The 23,506-nt window shown below is 46.8% G+C and overlaps 1 pseudogene; it reads right to left on the reverse strand.

Moving 5' to 3' along the window:
* Positions 1–14,882: 14,882 nt before the first annotated feature.
* Positions 14,883–23,506, reverse strand: part of LOC138378825 (gamma-aminobutyric acid receptor subunit theta-like) — a 36,237-nt pseudogene continuing 27,613 nt past the window's right edge.

Consider the following 23,506-nt stretch of genomic DNA (forward strand, 5'->3'; position numbering starts at 1 on the left):
GGGCCCTCTCCCTTCTGCTGATCTGAAGCCTGCCCCTCAGACCCAGACCATCCCTTCAGTCAGTCCCCTGGTGGAAGTCAGTGGACGTTACATCCAGGCACCACACCCATGGCTTCCCGGGGCTGAAGCAGGGACAAGGATGGACTGTGGGGCCCCCTATCGGGGAGTGGTGCAGCCTGGATCCCCGCCTCTATGGACCTCAGTCTGCCGGGTCACACGAACACTCTGACTCCCAGAGTCCCCTGAGGAAGAAGGTGGGGGGGTAGGGGTGCAAGCTGACATGTCTGCCGGGGCGTGGTCCATGGCCGACAGCAGAGGCGGGGTTTGATTATTTGGGGACCCTCTACGTGGGGTGGGGGCCCCCTCAGTCCACCCTCATCGGCTCACCTCACTCTTAACAGAGCCTGGGCCCTCTCCCCTCTGCCGATCTGAAGTCTGCCCCTCAGACTAACGGCCTCGCCTGTCAGCCCTCCAGACGCAAGTCAGTTGGCCTTTACCTCTGGGCCCTGTACGCGGAGCTTCCTAGGGCTGACAGTACGGGCAGAGCTGGATTATTTGGGGACCCTCTACGTGGGGTTGGGGCCTCTTCCATGCACCCGCGGCGTCTCACCTTGAGTCCTAACTGAGCCTGGGCCCTCTCCCTTCTTCTGTTCAGAAGCCTGTCCCTCAGACCCAGGCCATCACTTCAGTCAGCCCCCTGGTGGAAGTCAGTGGACGTTACATCCGGGCCCCACACCCATGGCTTCCCTGGACTGAAGCAGGGACAAGGATGGACTGTGGGGCCCCTTAACAGGAAGTGGTGCAGCCTGGATCCCCGCCTCTATGGACCTTAGTCTGCCAGGCCACACCAACGCTCTGACTCCCAGAGTCCCCTGAGGAAGGAGGTGGGGGGGGTGGCTAGGGGCACAGCCTGACATGTCTGCCGGGGCGTGGTCCATGGCCGACAGCAGAGGCGGGACTGGATTATTTGGGGACCCTCTATGTGGGGTGGGGCCCTCTCAGTCTACCCTCAGCATCTCACCTCACTCCTAACAGAGCCTGGGCCCTCTCACTTCCGCCGATCTGACGTCTGCCCTTCAGACCAATGGCCTCGCCTCTGTCAGCCCCCAGATCGACGTCAGTGGATGTCGCAGCTGGACCCCCACACCCGGGCTTCCCCGGGCTTCCCCAGGGTGACAGGAGAGGCAGAGCTGGATTATTTGGGGACCCTCTACCAGAAGGGGGCCCCCTCAGTTGCCCCTCAGCATCTCACCTTGACTCCTCACCGAAACTGGGGCCTCCCCTCACGGTCGACCGGATGCTCGGACCTCAGACCAAGGCCTCCGCCTCTGACAGCCCCCCAGGAGCAAGTCGGTGGACGTCACATCCGGCCCCGTACCCGGGCTTCCCAGGGCTGACAGCAGGAACAAGGATGGACTGTGGGGACCCCTACTGGGATGCGGCAGAGCCTGGATCTCCGCCCTCTACGGCCCTTAGTTGACCCTGGGTCACATCAACATATGACTCCCAGAGTCCCTTCTGTTCTAAGGGGGAAGGGCTCAGCCTGACAAGTCTGTCCCAGGGTGGCCCAGGGCTGACAGCAGGGGCAGAGCTGGATTATTTGCGTCCCTCTGCCTGTAGTGGGGACCTCCTCAGCCCTCCTTCAGTGTCTCACCCTAACTGTTAACAGAGCCTGGGCCCTCTGCCCTCTGCCAAGTTGAAGTCTTCACTTCACACCAAGGTCCTCACCTCTGTCAACCTCTAAGGCAGAAGTTGGTGGACATCAGTGATGGCAGAGGCAGGGGTGGAGCCTCTCTGTCTTAGGGTCTAAGGTTCCACTAGTCCTCTCTAGTGTCTCACCTTGACTGTAAGCAGAACCTCAGACTCCATCCACACTGGCAAGGGGATCTCCCACAGCTGACCACTAGTAGAGTGCTGGGACCTCTTCCATTCTGGAGTCCAAGGCTGCCTTGGTTCCTGGTCAGGACCCTCACCTCGATTCCTACTGAGGCATGTGACACCTCCCTGGGCTAACCTGAGTATGTCCCCAGTAGACTAAGGCTTACACTGCCCTGAATGCCTTGAGGCAGAACTTCACTCATACAGGTCAACGCCTGTATTGTCGACAATTGACAACTCTGCCTGGAGTCTTCCAGGACTGACAGGGCAGAGATGGATTCTTTGGGACTCCTATGTTCTCTGGTGGGTGGACACCTCAGTTCTCACTCATGAGAGCCCTCATCTTGGCCCTTGGCTCCTTGATTAAATGCTCCATGGGAAATGTCCTCTCCCTTCCACGTTGGACCAATTGTCCAGCTGCAACCCTTGTTTTTTTTTTTTTTTTTTGAGACAGAGTCTCGCTCTGTTGCCCTGGCTAGAGTGAGTGCCGTGGCGTCAGCCTAGCTCAGAGCAACCTCAAACTCCTGGGCTTAAGCAATCCTCCTGCCTCAGCCTCCCGAGTAGCTGGGACTACAGGCATGAGCCACCATGCCCAGCTAATTTTTTCTATATATTTTAGCTGTCCATATAATTTCTTTCTATTTTTAGTAGAGATGGGGTCTCGCTCTTGCTCAGGCTGGTCTCGAACTCCTGAGCTCAAGCGATCCGCCCACCTCGGCCTCCCAGAGTGCTAGGATTACAGGCGTGAGCCACCGCGCCCGGTCAGCTGCAACCCTTGTAAAAAATGACTTCAAGTCCCCGGGTATATGTTAAATGGGGAGCTGTTGTATCCACAACCAAGGGTGAGCAGGCATATATGTAGTGTTCTCTTATTCAAATCTCTTCTGTATCTATGTTTTGTACAATGTTAACTTCCATTGTTTATGCTTTTTTCTTTAGTAATTGATCCTACTTGGAAAAATGTCTATTTTGTAAATATTTTCAAAGAATTGTGTTTTGTCAGTTATCTCTACTGTTATCTGCTTCATTATTTCTGCTTTTATCTTCATTATTTCATACCTTCTACTAACTTAAGTTTCCTATGGTATTTAATCTTTAGTTTCTTGAATTGTGCAGATGTTTTAAATATTTTTATTGTCTCATATATTTAAGGCTATCCATTTCCCTCTGAGGATCACTTGGGCTGTATCACACAGTGAGTGTTCTGTACCTTCATGTGTATGACTTGAATTTTTTACAAGTTGAATATATTATTCTATTACTTATGGTATTAAAATTTTCAATATATATCCCCAAACGAGGGGTGTAAATTTTTTTTTGAGAAGGCTGTGAAGAGGACGATAGCAATAGAATTTCACTTGGAGGAGATTTCAGGTTCCAAAGTCATTTTGTGTTGTTTTATTTTTGTCATTAGTTAAAGAACAGTTTTAAATACATTTACATGCTGTTGACAGAGTTGGGTTTATTGCAGGAATGGAAAGAAGTTTAACACTAGAAGATCAATCAATATAACTGGCCATGTGTAAGAGTCAAGGATTTTCTAGGAAAACAGAAAATTCTATCAATATTTAATACAGAGGCAACTTAATGCAGGGGACTGATTACACAAGTGACGGAGAAGCCAAACGAGGGAGAGTTGGAGAACCCAATAATTAGCCACACGAGGAAGTCAATCTCACCTCTAGGTCGGAAGGACAAACAGGAATTTAGCATTAATGGAGCCTAGGTATTGGGTTCAACAGGATCTGGAATCATGGTGGGACTATCTGATGGTGGCTGGAGCCATGGACAATGTAGCCACTGAAGGAGAAGTCACCTGATACAGAAGAAGGAGGAGAAAGAAACTCTAATCCCTCTATCTTCCTGAACCAAAATGGAAGCCAAATGTTGGTTAGCCTAGGAATTGGAGCCTTCAGGAGTCTAATCCTGTATAGTGGAGAGCAGAGTAGGGGAAAATGAGAGATGGATCTAGGAGCAAAGAGTCCCAGGACAGCTAAATATAGTAACAGATTGAATGAGACAGATCATATCTATAGTAAGCTTATTAATTTTTATAAAATTTAGAGTTTTGGGGGGTACAAGTGGAATTCTGTGGTACGTATATATTGTATAGTGGTGAAGTCTGGGCTTTCGGTGTACCCATCACCTGAGTAGTGTACATTGTGCCCCATAGGTAATTTTCCATGCCTCACCTCCTCCCACCCTCACCCTTTTAAGTCTGCAATGTCCATTATACCACTCTGTGTGCCCTTATGTAGCCATAGTTTAGTTCCCACTTATAAGCGAGAATATGGAGCATTTATTTTTCTGTTCCAGAGTTACTTCACTTAGGATAATGTCCTCCAGTTCCATGTTGCTGCAAAAGACATTATTTCACTCTTTTTTGTTGTTGAATAGTACTCCATGGTGTGTGTGTGTGTGTGTGTATCTCAATTCCTTAAGCCATTCAGTTGATGGGCACTTAGCTAGATTCCGTACTTTTGCAATGGTGAAGTGTGCTGTGATAAACATATGAGCAGAGATGTCTTTTGGATATAATGATTTCTTTTCCTCTGGGTAGATACCCAGTACTGGGTTTGCAGGATCAATGGTAGATCTACTTTTCATTCTTTGAGAAAGTTTCATACTAATTTACATCCCCACGAAGAGTGTATAAGTGTTTCATTTTCACTGCATCTACACAAACAACTAATGATTTTTTTGACTTTTTAATAATGGCCATTCTAATTGTAGTAAGATGGTATCTGATTGTGGTTTTAAGTTGCATTTGCCTGGTTACAGTAATTTGATACATAATTGTATTCAATAAAAATTGACATACATTCCCAGTAAAAAGAGATATTTCTCAAAGTATAAAATTTTTTTCTGCCCCACCCTCTCCCTCAAAGTATAAAATTTATATCCATGAGTCTCTGCTGTTAAATAAATGACTGAATACATAAACAGGGGGAGTATAGACAAATCTCCTGTGCAGAAGAATTACAAATCAGTTATGTAGATACTCTATACTTTTCAAGTGTTGGCTGGGCACAATGACTTCCTCCCCAAGAAAATACAATGTGGAAAAGGGGGAAAAGAGTAAGTTTACCTTGAGGAAGCCTGAAAAACTCTCCCTCGTCCAGGTGATCAAGATTGATATCCACAGTGATAAGTGTCGGGCAGGTGGGAGGGGGAAGGAGGGGATGGGTAAATTTCCACCTAATGGGTGCAGTGCGCTGTCTGGGGGATGGGCAGACTTGTGGCTCTGACTCGGGCAGTGCAAAGGCAGTATATGTAACCAAAGTGTTTTCACCCCCGTAATATTCTGAAATAAAACAAAAACAGTGAGAAGTCATTGATGATGGTATGTATCTTTGATATGATGTCATGAGAATAGCACTTTACCCCTGTGGTCCTCCCCTTTCCAAACCCATAATACCAAGGTAATCATGACACAATCATCAGCAAAATTCCAAGAGAGGAGCATCCTACAATATGCCTGACTAGTACTCCTCAAAACTGTCAAGGTCATCAAAAACAAGGAGTACCTGAGAAACTGTCATAGCCAAGAGGAGTCTAAGAAAGTGTAATGGCTAAATATCCTGTAGAATCTTGGATAGGATCCTGGAACAGAAAAAAGACATTAAGTAACAAATAAGGAAATCTAAAGAAAGGGTGGACTTTTGTTAATAACATTGTATTAGTTTATTAGCTGTAAACAATGAACCATACTAAGATGTTAATTAATAGGGGAAAGTGAATGTGGTCCATGTGGGAACTCTCTGTACTATGTTTGCAATTTTTCTGTAAATCCAACACTACTCTAAAATAAAAACTTGTTAAAATGGAAAAAAAGAAAAATTAGTCAACTAGACAAAGGATATATGTGAAAACCATATAGCAAATATCATACACATATGGGGAAATTTGAAAGCTTTTGCTTTGAAACTGAGGATTACACAGGCTTCCTCCCATTACCATTTCTCTTCAATATTTTCATGGAGATACTGTCCAGTGCAGTAATGAGAAGCAGAAGAGATAGCAATCAGAAAATCAGAAATAAAGTGTCCATGATTAACAGATGATTAGACTGTGTGTGAAGAAAATCCAAAAGAACGAAGGTTAAACTATTCAATGAATAAAAGTGAATGTCAAGGTTGCTTGGTCTGACATCAATATACAAAAAGTAAACTTTGTTTCTGCAGCAACAAATAGTATAAAATGAAAATGAAAGTCAGCAAAATGTGGCTTGTAACCTATCATACCAATATATTACATATTGAAGAGTAAATCTCGCCAAAGAACGTTTAGGAACTGTATGGAAAAATATAAAAGCACTGTTTAGATAAATTAATAAACACCTAACCTAAAACAAAATTTACTATGATCATGGATATGAAGATTCAGTTGCATAAAGATGTTAGTTCTCCTTAATTAATCTACAGACTGACTGCAATCTAAATAAAAATTCCCAAAGGCTTTGTGGGTGAATATGTCTGTTTATGTGCATATCTGTGTGAAATGTGACCCAATCAGCGTAATGTTTCAATTGGCATGCAACAGGCCAAGCATAGCCAAGACAGTCTTGAAGGAATAGAGGAAGATAAAACTAGTTACTCTACCAGATGTGTAAGAATTATTAAAATGCTAGAGTAATTAAGTTTGTGGTATGTGTGTCGTGGCTGACAAGCAGATCAATGGAAATAGCGTACTCTTGAAACAGATAGGCTTATATATGGACCGTTGCTTTACGAAAAAGGTGCAACGGCAGAACAGTGGGGATTCACAGTATTTTTAGTAAATGACAGCGAAACCACTGGATCTCCATGTAGAAACCCCAGTGCAACTGGAATTCTTCTGAAGCTGCATAAAATTCAATTGCAGAGGGATTAAAGGTCTACTTTTTCAATTGTTGCTATAAAACGTTTCAAAACACACAAAACTATATTGAACAGTTGAATGAACCTAGCGTGGTGGGTCAAGTAGGGCTTTGAAAATGCTGGAGGGGAAAGGACTGAAAGTGTCTGGGGACATCATTCAGTGCCAGAAGGGATGGAGATGATATGAGCTGGGGAGAAAGAGAGGAAATGGCAGCTCCTTCTGCTCTCTGTCTCTGACACAGATGGCCTTGCTACCTTCATGGGCCTTCATTTTCAAGAGCGGGACCTGGTGGCTAGAGGCAGCTTGAGAGAAGGCTACCTAGACCAATGCAATGATGTGCTCATTCCACCTCCCACCGCAAGCCCTGCTGGCCACTAGAGCCCTGGTGCTCCAACAAGTGTGACTTGATGTACGAGTCCAGAGACGCCTGACAAGGGATGTTGGACTGACACCCTGACCAGGTGCAGGAGGCCTTTACTGGCTTGGAGACAAGGCCAGGTTGTCCACATGTGATGGGAGCAGAGTACTGCCTCCCTCCTCACCTGGATGAGAGCTGTTGATGGAGGGAGGGGCTTGGGGGCTTTGGCCACTCTCTTTGTTTGGCTCATTTCAAGGTGTACCACAGATGCTGCTCTGTTGCAGAAATCCCTCTCTTCACACCCCTGCTAGTAGGATTTGGAGTACTTGATGGAGCAAAGGAAGGTATCTCTCCTTCCTGTGGTCAGAGGTACTCTAAATGTGGAGGGGTAAGTATCATGGGATGACATTGAACTCAGTCCAGGTGGGCAGGGGACCTCCAGAGATACCAGTGGGAGGGCTTCCCCTACCAGCACGGGAACTACCACCAGTCTGGGGAGGATTCTCCTAACACTGTCTTTCACAGAGTAGAAGTTTCAATTTTAATAATGTCTAACTTATCAATTTTTTCTTTCATGAGTCATGCTTTTGGTGTTGTATCTAAGAAGTCGTTGCCAAATCCAAGTTCACCTTGATTTTCTTCCATGTTACCTTTCAGAAGCCTTATAGCTTTGTGCTTTACATTTAGGTCTAGGATCCATTTTGAGTAAACTTTGTGAAAGGTGCACAGCAAGTGTCTTTCTCCTTGCTGAGGTCAGGGGTGCTGTAAATGTGGAGAGGACAAGCATCATGGGATGACATTGAACTCATTCCGAGTGGGCAGGTGGCCTCCAGGGATACCAGTAGGGGGGCCTCTCCCTGCAGCACATGACTGTCTCCAGGCTGGGGAGGGGTGTTGCGAAAGTGTCTCAATGAAGACCCTCCACCATTAAAATGGCATTATAATGGGATTTGGAGATCCTGGCTTGAAAGGCTTTAGGCTGGCAGTCAGTCTCTGAATGAGAATGGGGTCACCCAAAATGGAGCCACAGGGTGATGTGCTGAGGGGCCCTGTAGCAGGGAGAGCACCATCTCGATTGTTCCATCTACCCGAGGGTCGTTGGTGGCCCAGATCAACACTCGCTCCCACCTCTGCTCCACATACTTCCTTTCGGCTGCCCTCACTCTGGACAGGGGCCTCGGCAGAATTCAGGAATGCCAAGACTGCAGAAGAGGTTGACTTACGGTTTTGTGAGAGATTTCACTGAAGGCCTGGGTCATCTCCAGATCCACTCTGTTCAGGACCAACTCAGCTGTTGTGGAGTTGAGTTTGCTTTCTTCCTCAGCTTTGGCTTTAGTGTCTCGGGTACATTAGCCTTTGTTGTAGCCAGAATAGGATATACACCTTGTGATGGTTAATTTTAGATGTGGAATTGAAAAGGTTAAGGGATACCCTGGTAGTTGGTGAAGCATTATTTCTGGGTGTGTCTCTGAGTGTGTTTCTAGAAGAGATCGGCATTCGAATTAGTGGACTAAGTAAGGAAGATTTGCCCTCACCCAGTGTGGCTAGGCATGATCTAATTGGCTGAGGCCCAGATGGAACAAAAAGGCAGAGGAAAGGCAAGTTTGCTCTCTCTCTCTCTCTCTCCCGGAGCTGGGACACCCTTCTTCTCCTGCCCTTGGACATCAGAACTTCAGGCTTTCTGGCCTTTGGACTGTTGGACTTGCAGCAGCATCTGCTCTGAGGTCTTGGGCCTTTGTCCTTGGACTGAGAGTTATACCATCTGCTTCCCTGGTTGCAAGGCCTTCAGACTTGGACTGAGCCATGCTGCTGGCTCCCTGGTTCTGCAGCTTGCAGACGGCCTATTGTGGGACTTCTCAGCCTCCAAAATTGCATGAGCCAATTCCCTTAATCAATCTCCTCTCATATATCTGTATCTATTTGTCTATGCATCCTATTGGTTCTGTCTTTATGGATAACCCTGACTGATACACAACCTTTGAGGTGAAGGTGGAAAGCTTACACAATAAAGCTCTTCTCTCGTACCTGGAGATATCTGGAGTCAGAGTTTCACTCCTGGCCCCTGTGACCTCTGGGATTTTGGTACTGCATCCCATCAGAAATAGCAAAAGGGCTGTTTTTCCTTTTCTTGGGGGGAAGGGTTGAGGGGAATGACTGCCTGGAGCTCCTTCTGTGCACTACCCACAGTAGATAGCTCACTGATGAATAGCAATATTTGGGAAATTTAGCATATGTTGATGGCTTATGTGTCAAGATTAAAGATGAGAAGACTACTGCAAAAAGGGGCCTGAGATTTGCAACAACATGGATGGAACTGGAGAACATTAGGTTCAGTGAAATAAGCCACACACAGAAGGCAAATCTTGCACGTTCTCACTCATATGTGGGAGCTAAATAACAGAAACATGTCATGGAAACAAAGAGTATGAAGACGGCTATCAGAGGCTAAGGGTAGTGAGGACAGGGGGATAAGGTGGGGATGATTAATGGATGCAAAAATATAGTTAGATGGTAGATAGAATAAACACTATTTCATAGCACAACAAAATGACCATAGTCAACAATAAGTTAGGGTATGCTTTAAAATAGCTAGAATAGAAATGTTTCTAACACAAAGAAATGATAAATACCTGAGGTGATGGAAGCCCCAATTACCCTGATTTGATTAATTCACTTTCTGTGCCAGTATCAAAGCATCACATGTACCCTATAGAGATATACAACTATGATGTACACATAACAGTAAAAACAAAAAGGAGGGCATGAGTACCTCTAAGTGGGAAGAAGAGCAAGCAACAAGCCTCCAAAGACCAAGGGAAAGTACATATGGTTGTTATCAGCACTCTTCAATGATAAATGCTTTGCTCTTCCTGGGTACACAGCAAGCTGAATGTCCTGGCTCCTTATAGTTGGGTCAATGTCATTAGTCCTAGCTAATGAATTGTGAGTGTCAGTGAGGTGTTTCCCTTCTGACAGCAGCACTGAATTACTTGTGCAAGCCCCGCTACGTTTCCGTCCCCCTGCCATGAAGATTGCAGAAGGACACATCAATAGCTATCATGAGCGGAAGCTCCCCCGGTGACCTGAATTAGACACACAGTGTGAGAAGAAAATGAACATTTCCTGGGTGAAGTTACTGGGACTTTCAGATGGTCACCACAGCAGCACCAAGCCTGTCCCGACTGATTATCCAATTCCAAATTGGGCATTTCCATGCAGTTGGCCATTGTCTCGTGTTGTGATGGGGCAGAGTCCTTTTTACTCATTGGAGAGGACGCTTGAGTTCTCATTTTTCTCGCCCAAGAATGGACATATTCCTCTATGGAGAGTGTGTGGGGATGGAAAGTCTCCCTGAGGCGTGGCCCATATGGAGCTAGAGTAACAGGAGAGGGTCTTTGGTTAGGTGGAACATTTTGTGCTGCACGAGGCAGAGCAACATTAGCAATAGAAAGGTATGTTTGTGTGGTGGCCCTGGAGGTGTGTCTGTCAGGTCTCCAGTAGGAAAACCTGCCATCGGGCGCAGCATTACTTGTCAGCCCCAGCCTTGTCTGTGCGGAGGCCATGCTTCCCCTGGGGCTGTTCCCATTCAATGACTGGGAGTAGCAGGGATGACGGGGCCAGCCTGTTCCCGTCTGAGCAGGACCAGAGGGCACAAGTAACTGCATGAGCAAATAGTTCAGGCCCCCGTACCACGCAGCACCGTAGCACAGCGCCCCTTCCCCACCCTGCCTCTATGGCCATATGGAGGGTCCTTTATGGCCAGCTGAAGCGGGGGAAGGTACAAGCTTAAAATGGCTGGTACTGCATCTCACGCAGATGAGCAGGTGCTCTTGAAAGAGAGTGGTAAGGGAAAATTCTTTCCTGAATGGGCAGAGCTTTGAGGGGTGTACCTGGCCTGGGGTCAGAGTGGGCTGGCTAGCTGGGAGAGGACTGGAGGAGGCTCCCGAGGGCACACAGAGTATTGCAGACAGGAGTGAGGTGGGGAAGGACGACAGAGTCCATCATCTCCCATCAATTTTTGCCCTCATTTCCCCAAGTGGCACTAGAGGGAGACTTTCTAAGAAGCTGATGTGTTTCTGCTCCCTTTGTTTCTCCTTGAGAGAACGCCTTTGGGAGATATCACTTCTTTCAGGTTCTTTTGTCAGCCCTTTTGACTTTTTACAGCCATAACTTGGGTCGGTGTATTTGTTTGGACACAGATAAAAAAGTACTCACCATCAAATTGGTTTTACTGATCATCACCTAAGAGCACATTTAGGAATAACATTGATGAGGTGTCGGGCAGATGTGGGGGGAGGAGGGGATGGGTGTATACATACATAATGAGTGCAATGCACACCGTCTATGGTATGGACACGTTTGAAGCTCTGACGGGGGGGGGAAGGGCAATATACGTAACCTAAACTTTTGTACCCCTACAATATGCTGAAATAAAAAAAAAAAAAAGAGAGACAAACTCCAAGAGAGAGAAACATGGGGAAGGAAACTGAAATGGAGAAATTTGGAGTCAAGGATGCAGAACTGGATTCCGTGCAGCAAATCTTAGGTTGGCCTTTGGAAAAGTTCATGTTCCAATTCTCACACTGACTCCCTGTGCAGTTCCTGAGCAGCTTCCAGACCACAGGACGGAAACTCTCTGGAGTCCCATGGCCAATAGGTCTCTTCTCTTCTACTACTGTTAAGCATGAACATAAACTCAAGTTTATTATGAAATAAGCCAAACCTTCCTCAGTCCTGTATACCTTACCAATTCCTGTCCTCTCCCACCCTTGTGACCCCAACTGGGGGGAGCGCTTGAATTGGGTAAGCAGCACCGTGGCAGCCCGAGGGGCCCCAGGAAGCCTGCCAGACTGGGAAGAAGCTGGTAAGGGCTCCTTCACCCCAAGAGTTAGCGAAACTGGGAAGCGGGAGATCCCATTCCCCTCCTCTCATCCCTGCCCTTGGGGTAGTCGTGTAGTCCTGCATGCAGCAAGTTACAGTTGTCTTGTCGGTGTCAGGCCCATCCAAGTGCCACACGCTCCACCTGTGGCCACCTTCTGAACCTCGCTTGTCCGCAACAACTTACCCAGCAGAAGAGCACGCAGCCACTCATGACAGGTCCCGGCTGCGAGAAAACTCTTCCCCACATCCAAGCTGCACCTCCTCTTTCCGCAGGCACCTGTGACCCCTCCGGCACGGTAAGCCTTCAGCAGCAGGAGAGCTGCTAGGCGTTGAAAGGGAGATTTCTGCCTGTCAGGGTCACAGTGGAATCTGTGGGAAGGTCACGTGGAGCTGACCGCACTGCAAAGGCGGGCCCAGCAAGGGCTCCCGGCTGCAGTGTTTGGTGAGGGAGGCACCGAGTAGCGTGTGCTCTGCAGTGGGCTTCTCTGCAGCCAATCAGGCCTGGGGTCAGGTCTTAGTGGGCAGGTGGGGTTGGGATCCTGAGTCTTCTGGGGGAGACCAGGGGGAGCCAGGAGAATGGGGCGCGTTGCCAGGGCCTGCTGACATGAGTCAGAACAGTGGGGAAGAAGGGCTATCGGGCAAACTTTTCTATCCTGTGTATGTCCCAGCTTGGAGCAGCAAAGCGGCCTCTGCCGGGTGGGTTTGCATGGCACTCCTGGCCTGTTTGGGGCACCAAAGGGACCACAAAGCATCACTGGGCCAGGGTTTCTGCTGCAACTCCAAGGTTTTCATCAAAAGCTGCTTGGAGATGCGCTGAGGAATGTGGGCCACAGCAAGGACGCCCTGCACCACTGCAGGGTGTTTGAATGTGACTTTGCAAACGTTTTAATCCTGAGCATGCTCTATTCTCACCCTCAGAAGGCTTTCTTGCTCTCTATTCTGCACATCCATGTTGGCAAAGGAGATTTTGCAAACACTTTTCTTCTTTATAAAGATGGCTTATCCCATGCCCCTTACCCCGTAAAAGGGAACCAGATGTCTACCTTGTATTTTCACACCACAATGGCTTGTTCTGTTTTAAAAGTTTTTTTTTTTGAAATGATTAGGTATGGCCCGTTCACTTTCATGGGGATGCATCCACAAGCACAGGTCCAAACGTTGTTGCACATACACTTGCATGCATGGCAGTATAGATTTACAGCGATAGGCACAGCAGTATGCAGCTTCTCAAAAGGTCGTACATGCACCTAGACCTACGTTGATACATACGAACACATCCAGGTATACAAGGAAACACAAACACAGAAGCATACTTAAAGGGAGGAGGGCAGAGGGGTGAGGGGCTTCAGGAGAGGCTTCCGAAGGAGAAAAGGGGGTACAGGTTGAGTGCTTGGTGACGCTCACTCCCTCATGGCCTCCATCAATGAGGTGTAGCTGCTTGGCAAGCTGAAGCGCAGGCCAAGCCTACTTCCATTAGGGGCCCTGCTGGGTGGGCAGTGACCATGTTCACCATCTGCTCACTTCCCCCTCCTTGGCTGGCCGCCAGCCAGTTCCTGTAGAGACACCCCCGGTACCGGTACCATAGAGTAAGGTTGGGGGCCTGGGAGAGAGGCAGACTCCATGCTGGAGCATCCCCTTTTGCGAAGGGGAGAAAAGAAAGGGGGAATTCTTTGGTTTAGAGAGTTAGGAGAAGGAAGAGCAAGTGGGGTGGGGGTCTGCACGCCCTGAAGCACGACACACAAGCTCCGTTTGTTTTCCTTGCCACACTGGGAACAATGTGCTTTGCCTTTCCTGGCTCGCAGGGCTCCTGTGAGGGTCCGATGGTGTGGTGGGTCAGTGAGCTTGTTGACACTGTGCACTAGACAATAGAAAGGATTAGCACATAGATTTACAGTAGATGTTCATCTGCTAATCTGGGTCAGACGGTGAACTCCCAAGTCTGAACTTTCCTAACCCTAGTGCTTATTCCCAAGTGCTTATTCTGGGATTCGTGATCAACTCAGCGTCTGATAGCAAGCGAACTCCCGACTCAGACAGATGTACCAAGTCCCTGGTGGCAGGCATTGTGAAGCAGAAATACAGGCAAGAGAAGTTCCCATTCCTCCAAAGAGGCCAGCTCAACAGTGTCACCTCCAACTTGGCCTTGTCCCCACTGCAAGCTCCAGTTGGGTGTGTGCTCCGTCACTTACCCTGACAGGTAGCTGTGCAGCCTCACCCACCTACATTCCCCTCCCAACCCTGCACCACCACGCCGCATTCTAAATACGACAAAAAGAGTGGGAAAAAGGCACTTACAAATGCTCCCGAGTTTCCCATGGCCAGTTCCCTGAACTTCCAAGCCATGGCTAGCTCTTCCCCTGTGCACCCCAGCCCAGCCCAGCTTGACTTTTTCCTATAAAGCCCTAAGCAGAGGGTGAGCAAGGTCCATAAGACCTAGGAGAAAAAAAAAAAAAAAAAAAAAAAAAAAAGAAGAAGAGAAAAAGTCATGAAAAAGAAAGTTTGACACCTCAGGGGGACAGAAAAGCCCCCAGAAACGTTTGTGAGCAAGGCTTAGATCCTTCCCCTGTCCCCAAGCCTGGCTGCCCCCTGTCCTCTAAACATTCCCAGGGGCCTTTCCATGCTTACTAGCCGTGAGAAGTCTTTGCAAAGGTGAGCGCCTTCTAGCAGGAAAGGAAATCAATGTGCTCTTTACCTCCAGATCCTCCTCAGTCCCTTCCTTTCCAGCCAGAATACACGCTTTCCAATCACTCGGCAACTCATGTTTATAAAGAGAAGTGTGGAACTGATCAGATTGCCCGGAAAGCCACAAAATAAAAGGAATGAAGGAGAGAGGGAAAAATAAAACCAAAAGAAACCATAAAGGAGCAGAGCACAGTGTCCCTGCCGCTCTGGGGCCACTGGGGGCCTAATAGATGTGGTACACCCAGTAAGCAATGTTGAACAACCCAAAGGCCAGAGGGAAGAGGAACCGGGACCACTTGTCAACCTTAGGGACGTAGTCGGGGTTGAAGAGATCGAAGGAGAACTCTTCGGGGAAGGCGCACCCAGGGCTCAGGGGGGGCACTGTCCTCAGACTCTGAGCTACTGTCCTTGTCTTGGCCACTGGCCATGAGGTCATCATCATCCAGGCTCCAGATACTATCAGCATCACACTCGGGCTGCTCCTCAAGGCCAAGGCAGCTGCTCTCAACATTGACGTCATCGTGTAAGCTGTGGATCTCCTCCAGCTCACGGTTTGCTTCTTGCACACAGCCCTGGCCACGGCGAAGCACGGGCCGCCCACTGGGGTGACGGCCGTGGCTCTCGTCTGAGCTCAAGCTCCCATCAGAGTCTTTGGAGTGACGAGTCTCAGCACGGCCATGGGCCTTGGCACGATTGCGGATTTCGGTGGGAATGACACTGTCACTGTTCTGGAAAGCGTTAAAGCAAACACCGTAGCCAAGGCGGGCCCGCACTGAGGTGGAGGGGAGATTGCTCAGGCTTTCTGCGGTGGCCAGCGGGGCCTGGCCTGAGAGAGAAGTGAGTGGGCTGAGGCTTTCCGAGGTGGCCAGCTGGGCCTGTTCAGAGATGGACATCAGAGAACTGAGGCTTTCCGGGCTATCCAGGGGGGCCTGAGCCGGGGTGTTGGGAAGAGAGCTGACTCCGTCTTCCACGATAATCAGGCCATCCTTTGAGGAGATAATGGATAGGCTCATCAGTTTCCTGTGGCCTAGGTGGCTATGCACGGGGGCAGGGAGAGGGGAGGGTCTTTCCTCATCAGCACTTGCATTGTTACTGTCGATCTCTTGACAGACAGAGCCGTCTCCTCTAGGGGTCTCTGGTGTGCAGGGGGCTGAGGAACAGGACCAAGAGGCTGTCAGCATGCAAGGGCAGGCCATGGCGGCTGCCAAGCCGATGTCTGCCTGGGGGCAGCTGCTCCCTCGGGAGTGCTGTGTGGTGGATGGAGGCCTGCTCAGGCAGGCAGGGCTGGGCTCTCTGCGAAGGAGGAGGGACGTTGTTGGACATTAACGTACCGCCCACAGCAAGAGCCTCAGCACTGCCTTGGGAGTCAGAAGTGCCAAAGAAGGCAGGGTAGGCAGGCCAGCCTCTCTGGCATCTGTCTTCCTTTCAGCCTCCCTCTGCCCATCTTCCCTTCCAGCTTCAGTGCCTGCCCTGGACGCGTGCAAAGTGGACTAGATTTTGTCCAAAGGTCTGCAGAAATTCAGCCTTGCCGTGTACTTGCTTTGTGACCTTGGACAATGATCATGTGTCAAGGAGTGATGATAAAGAGTCCTACTTCCTCGTTACCTGTTCATGTGTGTGTGTGTGTGTGTGTGTGCGCACACACGTGTGCTGTGTGTCTGTGCGTGTGAAGATTAAAGGAACTAAGAAATGCGGAAGGGTCAAAAGCGCTAAGCCGGGGCTCCAGAGGTGCTCAGGGAAAGCTGATTGTCAGTCAAAAAGTCAAACCTGCACGTTCCCCACCACCACTTCCTAGTACCGGTAGTGGGCAATGACTCTTCGTGGCCTCCTGCGTCACCTATGGGGGCGCTGAGGTCCCCGGCTGTAGAAAAGATAGTTGATGTAGACATACTCCAGCAGGGACAGGAACACGAAGAACAAGCACACGAGGATATAGATGTCGATGGCCTTGACGTAGGAAATGTGGGGGAGCTTATCCCGCAGATGAGAGTGGATGGTGGTCAGGATGAGCATCGAAGTGAGACCTACAAACAGAACGGCACCGGCTCAGTCTCCTCTGGTGGCTGAGCTTCCTGGCAAGCCACTGGGCCCCTGGCCATCTCTGGAGTGAGGAGGGCCCTCATCAAAAGCCTTCCCCTCTCTGGGCCGGGGAGCGCCTTTGCTGAAGTGCTGGCTTTGTTCCTCCTCCCCCATCTTGAAGCCCAGCCTCTGCCTCAGCAGTCCACGACATCCCATCGCTCTTACGGTCAAGTGCCAAAACCCCAGCCAAGGCTGCTTCTCCGTGATTAACACCTGTGGATCCCCCTTGCCCTGTGCTTGCCCCTTCCCCTTTTGTCTTCCTTTAGTCCCTGGGAAAATTTTGTGAGCCCTAAACTATTACACAAGTGCAAAGGTTTAGTCCCGAATGATCTCCTGAAGAAGGAGGCCTAGGAGTCTGCCCCAAAGACGGTGACAGAGAAAGCAGGCCTGGATCTGGGGCCCATTAGAGGCTCCTTCAGGGCAGCTCCTCTTGAAGCCCTGTTGCCTGGTAATGCGTTATGATGCCTGGATTAAATCAATGTTTATTGTGTTGTATTTCTGTTCTAAATGTGTGACTTGTCCATTGAGTTATGGACTCAACAAACTATGAATTCTGGTACTTTGGGCACAACATACCAGGATTGCAAGTCTAGTGTGTTTTTCACACCCGTCTCCAATGTCAGTCTCTCCACCGGGGCTTGGCCGAGCACCTACACATACGCCTGCCGGAAAAGCCCTTGCTTCCTTGCCTATGCAGTCACACGCTGCGCCAGGAACCACTCCCTTACACTCGCCTTTTTTATTCCGAGGAAGACAACCCACGCTCCTCCCTGGGATGGAGACAGGACCTACCAATTGTCACCCTGGCTGCAGAGGAATCATAGTTCATCCAAAACGATATCCAGGAGAGAATAGTGGTGAGGACCGTAGGCCAGTAGACCTGCCCAAGGTAGCTGCTGACTTCCCTCTGGACCTGGAACTTGAGTATCAGGCGCACATAAGACCCTGGCAAGGAGACACACTGATGTCAGTGTGGCAGGGCCCAGGGGCTTTGCAGGGTGGAGAGGCACACAACGGAGCGGGCGGTGACCGATAGGCAGTTCAGCCTCTAATTCTCCATCCACTGGCATCCCGCCTGAGAAGGCCAGTGAGAAGGGAACGTCTCAGCAGGGCCCGGCCACGCCCCCTGAGCTTTGTTTGGTCACTGAGCCACTCCCCAGCCAATGGGAGCCCTGGGGGACCTTAGACATCACAATGCACCATCCTGACACCTGCATGCGGATGGGGGGATGCTGGAAGGCCTATATACTCTGGTTGCAGAAAGGGAAGATTCCTTTAGCACCCATAAAGATCCTTGCTAACACATCTGCCACCCTCCTCATCTCCCCTGTTAAATTCTGGTGGGTCACATGGCAGGGAGAAGGTGTCTCCCACAAGCTCTTTTTCGTGGCCACCCCATTCGGTGGTTCACTCTGTTCTCTCCCACCCTTCAGCATTACCTGCTGTTTATATTTCTTACCTAAAATCCTGCCTAGGTAATGTGGCTATAGTTTCTCTGGAAATGTCAACAATTCCACTTCTGTCTACAGATTGTTTATTTTATATTTATTTATTTTTATTTCAGCTCATTATGGGGGTACAAAAGTTCAGGTTATATATATTGCCCATGCCTCCCAATCCCCCTGAGTCTGAGCTTCAAATGTGTCCATTCACCAGACAGTGCACATCTCACTCATCATGTAGGTGTGCACCCATCCCCTTCCCCCACCCCCGTCCCCCCAGTCAGAACTTCAAGCGTGTCCATTCCCCAGGCAGTGCGCATCACACTCATCAAGTAGGTATACACCCATCCCTTCCCCCCCAGCCCCCACCTCTGTCCGATACCCAATTGGTGTTATTCCCAAATGTGCACTCAGGGAAACCAGTTTGCTGGTGAGTACATGTGGTGCTTATTTTTCCATTCTTGGGATACTTCACTTAATAGAATGGGTTCCAACTCTCTCCAAGACAAACAAAGAGATGCCATATCACCATTATTTCTGATAGCTGAGTAATATTCCATGGTATAGATATACCACATTTTGCTAATCCATTCATGAATCGATGGGCATTTGGGTTGTTTCCACATCTTTGCAATTGCGAATTGTGCTGCTGTAAACATTCGGGTGCAGGTGTCTTTTTTATAGAATGACTTTTATTCTTCTGGGTAGATGCCCAATAATGGGATTGCTGGATCGAATGGTAGGTCTACTTGAATCTGTTTAAGGTATCTCCACATTGCTTTCAACAGGGGTTGCACTAGTTTACAGTCTCACCAGCAGTGTATGAGTGTTCCTGTCTCTCCGCATCCATGCCAACATGTATTGTTTTGGGACTTTTTGATAAAGGCCATTCTCACTGGAGTTAGGTGATATCTCATTGTGGTTTTGATTTGCATTTCCCTGATGATTAGAGATGCTGAACACTTTTTCATATGTTTGTTAGTCATTTTTATATCTTCTTTTGAAAAATTTCTATTCATGTCCTTTGCCCACTTTTTGATAGGGTTGTTCGATTTTCTCTTACTGATTTTCCCTTACTGATTTTCCTGAATTCTAAATAGATTCTTGTTATCAGTCCTTTATCTGATGTGTAGTATATGACAATTTTTTCCCATTCTGCAGGTTGTCTGTTTACTCTCGAGACTGTTTCTTTGGCTGTGCAGAAGCTTTTTAATTTGATCAGGTCCCGTTTATTTATTTTTGTTGTTGCTGTGATTGCCTTAGGGGTCTTCTTCATAAATTCTTTGCCTAGGCCAATGTCTGTAAGAGTCTTTCCTACGTTTTCTTCTAGAATTCTAATAGTTTACTAAGAGTCTTCATGGCTCTTTGTTCCACAGTGAGTTTTGTAGCAGAGTAAATATAGATGAACACGGGAGGAGTAGGTCACTGCTACATGTGACTGCATTGTCTGTCTACTGCCAATGTTTCTCAAAGAGCAAGGACAGAATTGTAAGGAATGAGTATTTCTTTTATTTCAAATTGATTTCCTGAGTAGTTCATGGTATATTTGCTTGCACTATTGCAGTATTGCAGTAGTATTGCAGTACTGCAGTATTACTGATGTGATGACAAATTGCTTTTAATTTTTTTATGGGTACCTAATAGTTGTCTATATTTACGAGGTACATGTGATGTCTTCACAGAGGCATGGAGTGTGGACTCATCAAATCTGGGTGACTGGGCTACCCGTCACCTCAAGCATTTCTCGTTTCTCTGTGTTAGGAGCATTCCAATTTCACCCTTCTAGTTAATTTACAGTATACGATAACTGGTTGACTGTAGTCGCCCTGTTGTGCTGTCTTATGCTAGATCTTGTGCATTCTGTCTGGCTATATATTTGCACCCGTTAGCCATTCCCACTGTATCCCCGCTCTCTGCTACCCTTCCCAGCCTGTAGTCCTACCATTCTACTCTCTAGCACCGTGAGAGCAATGGTTTTAATGTTTAGCTCCCACATGGGAGTCAGAACACGGGAAGCCTGTCTTTCACTGCTTGGCTTATTTCACTTAACATAATGTCCTCCAGTTCCATCCTTGTGGCTGCAAATGGCAGGATTTCATTTTTTTATGGCTGAATAATACTCCATTGTGTGTGTACCACATTTCCTTTATCCATTCATCAGTTGATGGACACTTCGGTTGATCCCAAGTCCTGGCTATTGTGACTAGTGCTGCAGTCAGTGTGGGAGTGCAGGGATCTTTTCCACAGACTGATTTCCTTTCTTTGGATCCATGACTAGCAGTGGGATGGCTGGGCCATAGGATAGCTCCATTTTTAGTTTATCTTCCTAACATATAACCCTTGACTCTTCCCAGCCTGCCAGTAGCTTCCCCTCCTGAATTCTTAGACATTCACAGACCAGTCCCTCCGCCCTCCGTTAGATGACCCCTTTTGAAACTCCGTTGGCTGTGTCCTTTCTTTCGTCCCCCAGGGAGACATCACTCTCTGACGCAGCTCAGCATCACCCCGTGCTTTCCTGTGCTCTTCCTGCACAATAGCTATGACTCGTTTTTCTTCCCCCTTCGAAATTTCATGCCTTTTCCTACTAAGCAGCTATTAACCTCCACTTTTTTACTGCATAGTTCCAGCAAGTTGACCTTCCATTCCTATTATGCAACTTTTATGTGATTTCTATTTATGTGTTTGCTCCTGACCCCCAAATATGGAAGAGATTGTGTATTTATCTTTTAATCCCTCCACAGCACTCGACACACTTTGCTTTACGTAGGATGCACTATTTCACTGTTTGTGGAATGAAGGGTAATGATTTAAATCACAAATTTTTTTTATTTTTTTTTTTTAATAATTGAAGAGGTCGTTCTACAGGTCAGAATATTCCCTTTAAGGAAATCATGTTTTGTTTACCATTAGGGATGATAAATGTTTTAATACCTGGTGGTTTGGAAACTTACTCAGGGATTTCACGATTATGGCACTGATCGAGGGGAACTTAGCTCTTTTTCTGTTCTTTGCTCCACCTTGGCTTCCAAAGTTCATTGTCATATTACTTCATGTAAGGGGTGTTAGCGTTGTACTTCCTATTATAATAATATTTTGCTCAAGTCACACATTTCTATGTTTATGCAGTGGGTATTTTGGTGTTCATGCAATACTCAGTATGTTTTTTATTTGGAATAAATAATGACCATCATTTGAAGTTTAAACTGTACTTCTTTTGAAATGTGTCTGTACGTATTTATAACGTAATGAAACGTGGTGGTTTAGAAGTGAACTAGGCTTGTTGTTTTAGAGTGTCCAGGACCTGGAGGAGGATCATGGAAATCTTACTGGTGAATGAAGTGAACTTGGAAAAGAATTCGGCGCGTTGCCAACAAAACTGATGATGCAAAATGTAAGTATTGTGTATTTGAAACTCAAAACTAAGGATTGATTAAGCACTAAGGTATTGTATTGGCTGAATTTTTCATAATACACAAAGATGAAAGAAATGATTAATATCTCTTCCTGTAACAGCAGCGGGAAGAGGTGGCCAGTGTTCAGATGATTATACTGTCCCTGTTATTCTGATGACACTTCGAAGTTCGAAGCTGAACCTGTGTGATAGGATACGGTTTTAAAATGAGCTACATGAAGCTATTGTGGCCTAAAAAGTCTAGTTTCAATTATTATATGTTCTTTGTTCATGTGTTTGTTCAGCGCCAGACCCCCTTTCTGTTAAAACTCAAATAAAAGCTAAAGAGTTCTATGAGTAGCAGACGTTCCAAAGTTGTATGCTTCAGGCTTTCAGCCCCTTGATAGTATTGGGGACTTTGTTTCCCTAGCACTGTCAACTAACTTTTAGCAATAAAGATGATTCAACTTTACGTTTGGCCTCAGTGGATCTGTGTCAGTCTCAAATGGCAGAAATCACAGGTATGGAAGGTTACACTGGTCTTCCTTAAGAAAAAAGTTAAAGAAGATAAAATCTATGTACACCCTTTTGTGCAAAATTAGTAAGTTACAAAACTGATTCTAATACCATAAAACTCCAGAGGAAATATGTTCTGCAGATTTACAGGACTTAATAAAAGCAATACAAGTTTGTGCCCCAGAAGATGTTACACTGCCAAAAATCATTAAGACCAAGACTAAGATATATAAATATCACTTGTGAGACATAGATTTGTGAAAAATGTCACTTTCACAAAAAAATTCAAAATTTCATTTAATTTATTTGTGTCCACTCTTATTGATAAATCACACCTGCCCTTAGCATGAGCAAAAGTATTTAATTAATGTATATATACCTAGTGACCTATGGTTCAATATTGTATACCTTTCTGTTGAGACAGAATATTTTTAAAAGTGTGATGTTCAGTTGGCGTATGCGAAGTTGATTTTATATGCATGTAAATATGAGAAAAATTAATTCTCTCCCTTTTTCTTTTATGTGATTGATGGTTTTATCCATGAAACACAAAATCTTCAATTGTACGTCTTGCATTTAATGAACCCGAAGTTGTTTCCGAATTTGATGTGTATAAGTCAGTGAAACTCGATCTGTTGCTGAGTTACTCAAAATGCTTTCATGCCGTTGAAAAATCCACTCCCACTTAGAGAAGAGGAGTGACTTTCTCCCGAGTTTCTGCATGTGGACAATTGTTATTCTGGCCCCTGAACGCATTCTTCACTTCGTTTAACTTTTTTCCAAATTTTTAAAAACAAGTGCACTCCTATTCTATTTTCCAAACTCTGGTATCTTATATAGGAAGAAGTGAGGCCTCCACCGTGAATAAATATTTAATACTCTGGGTCAATTTACTTCCTGACTTTTGTAAAAGATTTTCCCCTTAATCTAAAGTATGTGTTGGTGCTTGAATGTGCTCACTCGGAGAAAGGGGGGGATGTGAGGGGGGATGGGTATATACCTACATGATGAGTGCAATGCACACTTTCTGGGGAAGGGACATGCCTGGAGCTTTGACTTGGGGGGACAGGCGGTACATGGGCAATGTATGTAACCTGAAATTCTGTATCCCCCATAATAAGATGAAATAAAAAAATAAAATAAAGTATGTGTTGGAATATATGTCTTCAGTATGATGTCAAAGTCCTAAGACGTCCCTCATTTGAGAACTTTTGCCAATAGGTATAGACGTGAAATAAACACTTCAGGCTGTTTTCTGTGCACTTAATTCTCACGAGTATATTCTTTTACCTTTGAGGAATAGAAACCATCACTATTTTGTATTTTGGTCAACATTTCTTTTACTGAAGATGGATGTAGTACATGTTAATTAGTCTCTGAGTTTTCTCATTATTTCATTATGTATCGTGTATGCTTGCT

This window comes from Eulemur rufifrons, chromosome 30, assembly GCF_041146395.1.
Source record: "Eulemur rufifrons isolate Redbay chromosome 30, OSU_ERuf_1, whole genome shotgun sequence".
Taxonomy (NCBI): domain Eukaryota; kingdom Metazoa; phylum Chordata; class Mammalia; order Primates; family Lemuridae; genus Eulemur; species Eulemur rufifrons.